Source organism: Delphinapterus leucas, chromosome 4 (genome assembly GCF_059928025.1).
Source record: "Delphinapterus leucas isolate spDelLeu-1000000601 "Yukka" chromosome 4, BTC_Dleu_Yukka2, whole genome shotgun sequence".
NCBI classification, from domain to species: domain Eukaryota; kingdom Metazoa; phylum Chordata; class Mammalia; order Artiodactyla; family Monodontidae; genus Delphinapterus; species Delphinapterus leucas.
In genome coordinates, this window is record NC_143132.1 from 67,202,787 (window position 1) to 67,208,730 (window position 5,944).

Below are 5,944 nucleotides of genomic sequence, written 5' to 3' on the forward strand. Positions count from 1 at the left end.
GGACATATAAAACAACTACTAGCAAAAATAAAACAGGAGTTATGATGTTAATATCAGCTGAGTTCAAGGCAAAATACATTAAATTAGAAAAGTGCTGATATTTATAGTGCTGAAATGTACCATCTACAATGAAACTGTTTACAAATTTTAATAAACCAAATAATGTAGGATAATAATTACATTTCTTACAGTTCTTGATGTACAAGAAACATTAAACAGAAATGTGATAACCATAAGAGATTCTAACATAATTTAATGACAACTCAAGGAGGCAAAAAGTAAGAAAAACCATATGGGAACAAAGAAACATAATTTACTTGGAAGATTTATTTAATATATCCTGAGCTTTATACCTTGAAAATGTGTTATAATTTCAAGTGCCCACTGAAAAACTTATAAAAGTTAAACCAATGTTAAAACCACAAAGAAAACCTTAATACGTAAAAGTAGAATCTTACAAACCACATTTTTAAATCAAATTAATGACCTAAGAAATTAAAACAAAAAAATAGAGAAAACAACAACAACAACCCCTACCACCTGCATGATTTTAAAACCCTCAAACAATTCTTGGGCCTGGTTTCTGACTTACTAGGTGAGTAGCTAGCTCTTTTTTCTTTTTTTTTTTTTTTTTTGGCCGTGCCATGCATTTTACAGGATCTCAGTTCCCTGACCAAGGATCGAACCCAGGCCCACAGCAGTGAAAGCACCAAGTCATGACCACTGGACCGACAGGATTTCCCACTAGCTCTTTTTTCATAGCTCCTGCAATATCATGGATCAAGAACTCTGAAAATTATAGACTAAAGATCTAGAAACTAGTGGAAAGCAACTATAAAACTACTTATCCAGAGTAGAGAACAAAGAAGGGGGAGCTGGAGAAAAAATTCCAGACTACATAAAAAAAGTCTCATGCTAAAAAAGACAAAAGTTAAGTACTACAACAGTTCATTCTATATGAAATTAATTTTATTAAAAGAATAACAAAGACTTATTTTAAAGACTTTTAGGATACTCAAAGGGAGCAATGAAACAATTTTTTAAAAGATTATGAAGCTAAAACAAGCACAAATGAAAAAGCCAATTAAGAATTGGATAACAATGGATGAACAAATAGAGACTATTAATAAAGAAATAGAAATTATAAAAAGGAACTAAGTAGAAATTCTGGAGCTAAAATTTACAAAGGCAAAAGTGAAAAATTCACCAGAAAGGTTTAACAGCAGATTTGAGCTGGCAGAAGAAAGTGGCCAATTGAAATTATCAACTCAGAGGAGCAAAAAAATATGAAAGAAAATGAACAAAGGTTAAGTGACTTGTGAGACACCATTGAGTATGCCAGTATATTATGGGAGTACCACAAGAAGAGAAGGAGAAAAAAGGGAAGAAAGAATATTTGAGGAAATGGCTGAAAACATCCCAAACTTGAGGAAAGATGTGAATCTCTACAGCCAAGAAAGTCAATGAGCTCCAAATGTGAAAAACTCAAAGAGACCCACACTGGGACACATTACAATCAAACTTTACACAAAGAGAGAAACTTAAAAGCAGCAAGAGAGAAGCGACTCATCATGTATAAGGGCTCCTCAATAAGATTAAAAGCCAGTTGCACATCAGAAACCATAAAAGCCAAAATGCAGTAAAATGACATATTTAAAGCGCTGAAAGAAAAGAAAAATGTCGACAAAGAATTCTATAACTGGCAAAATTTTCCTTCAAAAATGAAAGAGAAATTAAGACATTCCCAGATAAACAAAAGCAAAGAGACTTTATCACTAGTAGACCCCCCCCCCACACACACACACAAGAAATACTAACGGGAGTCTGCCGGCTGAAGTGAAAAGACACTAGACAGTAACTTGAAGCCATTTAAAGAAATAAAGAACACTGGTAAAGGTAACTAAATAGGCAGATATAAAAGCCAGTATTATTATATTTTTCTTAACCCCTCTTTTGTTTCCTACATGACTTAAGAGACAAATGTATAAAACTGTTATAAATCTTTTTTAATGGGCATGCAACGTATAAAGATACTAAGGCAACAACAACATAAGGGGAGGTGAGGGAGCTCTATAAGAGCTGAGTTTTGTATGCTATTGAAGCTAAGTTGGTATCAATTCAAAATAGATTGTTATAAATTTATGATGTTAATTATAATCACCAGGATAACCATTTGAAAATAACTAAAAAATACACAGAAAAGGAAATGTGGAGGGATAAAAAAGATACATTAGAAAAAAAAATGAATCAAAAAAGAAGGCAGTATTGGAGCAATTCAGAAAGATATTTTTTGAAAACAAATATAAAAATGGCAGAAGTGCTTCTTTATTAGTAATTATTTTTTTAAAGTAATTACTTTAAATGGATTAAACTCACCATTTAAAAGTCAAATTGGCAGACTAAAAAGTATGTAAGATCCAACTATACAAGAGACTCATTTTAGATTAAAAAAACAAATATATTAAAATTAAAATGATAGAAAATGATATTCCATGCAAATAGTAAACAAAGCTTGGGTGGCAATATTAATACTAACAGACAAAGTAGACTTTAAGTCAAAAGCTAACAAAGAAGGAAATTATATATTGATAAAAGCATCAATTCAGTGAGAAGATAAAACAATTGTAAATAAATATGCACCAAATAGCAGAGTCCCAAATATATGAATCAAACATTAACAGAATTGAAGGGAGAATTAGACAATTCTACAATAATAGTTGGAGAATTCAATAGGCTGCTTTCAATGAGGATAGAAAATTTACACAGGTGATCAAAAAAGAGGATGTGAATAACACTGTAAACCAATTAGTCCTAATAGACATATATAAAGTACTCTACACAATAATAATAGAAGACATATTCTTCTCAAGGGCTCATGGAACACTGTCCAGGACAGGACATATTTTAGGCCACAAAACAAGACTCAGTAAATTTCAAAAGATTAAAATCATACAAAGTTTTCTCTTTAACCACAATGGAAAGAAACTAGAGGTCAGAAATAAAGCTGGAAGGCTTCCCTGGTGGCGCAGTGGTTGAGAATCTGCCTGCCAATGCAGGGGACACGAGTTTGAGCCCTGGTCTGGGAAGATCCCACATGCCACGGAGCAACTAGGCCTGTGAGCCACAACTACTGAGCCTGCACGTCTGGAGCCTGTGCTCCGCAACGAGAGGCCACGACAGTGAGGCCCACGCACCGTGATGAAGAGTGGCTCCCGCTTGCCACAACTAGAGAAAGCCCTTGCACAGAAACGAAGACCCAACACAGCCAAAAATAAATAAATTAATTAATTAATTTTAAAAAAAAAGGAAAAGAAAAGAAATAAAGCTGGAAAATTCATAAAACTTGGAAATTAAATAGAACACTCTTAAACAACTAATGGATCAAAGAGGAAATTAAAAGGGAAATTGGAGATACTTTGAGACGAATGAAAACAAACAACTAAATCTATAGGTTACACCGTAGACACATCTCAGAGGAAAATTATAGGTATAAATGCCTACATTAAAAAGAAGAAGGCTCCTATTTACAATAGCCAGGACATGGAAGCAACCTCAGTGTCCATCGACAGATGAATGGATAAAGAAGATATGGCACATATATACAATGGAATATTACTCAGCCATAAAAAGAAACAAAATTGAGTTATTTGTAGTGAGGTGGATAGACCTAGAGTCTGTCATACAGAGCGAAGTAAGTCAGAAAGAGAAAAACAAATACCATATGCTAATACATATATATGGAATCTAAAAAAAAAAAATGGTTATGAAGAACCCAGGGGCAGGACAGGAATAAAGATGCAGACGTAGAGAATGGACTTGAGGACTTGGGGAGGGGGAAGGGTAAGCTGGGATGAAGTGAGAGAGTGGCATGGACTTATGCTACTAAATGTAAAATAGATAGCTAGGGGGAAGAAGCTGTATAGCACAGGGAGATCAGCTCAGTGCTTTGTGACCACCTAGAGGGGTGGGATAGGGAGGGTGGGAGGGATACGCAAGAGGGAGGAGATATGGGGATATATCTATATGTATAACTGATTCACTTTGTTATAAAGCAGAAACTAACACACCATTGTAAAGCAATTTTACTCCAATAAAGATGTTAAAAAAAAAAAAGAAGAAGGCTCTCAGAACAATAATCCAACTCTACACCTTAACAAACTAGAAAAGATCAGCCAATTAAACCCAAAGCTAGCAGAGTAAGAAAAAAAAATAAAGATGAAAGAAAATAAAATAGATAATGGAAAATCAATAATCAAGCCATAAGTTGACTCTGAAAAGATCAACAAATTGACAAACCCTCACCTAGACTAAGAAAAAAAAAGAGAATATACAAACAGTTATAATCAGGAATAAAAGTGGGTACATTACTATCAACCTTACAGAAGTTAGAGGATTATAAGAGAATACTATGAACAACTGTATGCCAACATTAGATAATCTAGATGAAATAGACAAATTCCTAGAAATACATGAATTACCAAAACTGACTTAAGAAGAAAGAAAATCTGAGCTTAGCTATTCAATGTCAAGTAAGGACATTGAATCAGTACTCAGAAACCTCCTGACAAAGAAAAGTCCAGGATGAGATGGCTTCACTGGTGAATTCTACCAAATATGTAAAGAAGAATTAACACGTATCCTTATCAAACTCTTGCAAAAAATAGAAGAGGGAACCTTTCCTAATGCATTCTATGAACCAGCATTACTCTGATTTCAAACCTAGACAAAGAACACCCAAGAAAATAAAATTAAAGACCAATATCCCTTATGAATATACATGCAAATATTCTCAAAGTATTAGCAAACAAAATCCAACAGCATATTAAAAGGATTATATACCATAATCAAGTGAGATTTATCTCAGAAATACAAGAGTGGTTCAACAGAAGAAAATTAAAAAGGTAAAAACACCACACTAACAGAATGAAGGAAAAATCCCACACATGATCATCTCAATTGGTGCAGAAAAAGGATTTGACAAAATTGAATACCCTTTCATGATTCAAAAAAAAAAACCACACAAAACAAACAAAAAATTTCAGAAAACTAGAAATAGAAGGGAAATTCCTTAAACTGATAAAAGTCATTCATGATAAGCCCACAGTCATTCTACTCAAGGGTGAAAGACTGAAAACTTTCTTCATTAAGATCAAGAACAAGACAAGGATGCCTTTGTTTACCACTTCTATTTTGTACTGGAAGTTCTAGCCAGAGATATTAAGCAAAATAAATAAATAAGTAAAGAGCATCCAAATTAGTAAAGAAGTAAAACTATCCCTGTGGGCAGATGGCATGATCCTCTATACAGAAAATCCCAAAGGATCCACAAAAGAACTAATAATTTAGCAAAGTTGCAGCGTATAAGATAAACACACAGAAATCAGCTGCATTTCTATACATCAGCAATGAAAATTTTGAAAAAGAAATTTTAAAAAATTCCATTTGTAAGTCTCCCAAATAATAAAATACCTAGAAATAAATTTAACCAAGGAGATATAAAACGTGTACACTGAAAACTACAAAACATTGCTAAAAGAAATTAAAGAAGACCTATGTAAGTGAAAATACATCCCTTGTTCATGAATTGAAATGCTTAATATTGTTTAAGTAATACCCAAAACAATCTAACAGATTTAATGCAGTCACGGCCAAAATACCAATAGCCATTTTAAATAATGGAAAAGCTTATCCTAAAATTCATGTGGAAATGACAAAGCCCCCCCTGGTGGCGCGGTGGTTGGGAGTCCGCCTGCCGATGCGGGGGACGCGGGTTCGTGCCCCGGTCCGGGAGGATCCCGCGTGCCGCGGAGCGGTTGGGCCCGTGGGCCATGGCCGCTGGGCCTGCGCGTCCGGAGCCTGCGCTCTGCAACGGGAGAGGCCACAGCGGTGAGAGGCCCGCGTACCGCAAAAAAAAAAAAAAAAAAAAAAAAAAAATAGACAAAAC

The 5,944-nt window shown here is 34.5% G+C and overlaps 1 protein-coding gene across 1 annotated transcript in view; it reads left to right on the forward strand.

Moving 5' to 3' along the window:
• STXBP5L (syntaxin binding protein 5L) overlaps positions 1 to 5,944 on the forward strand; it is a 384,965-nt gene that overhangs the window by 334,675 nt on the left and 44,346 nt on the right.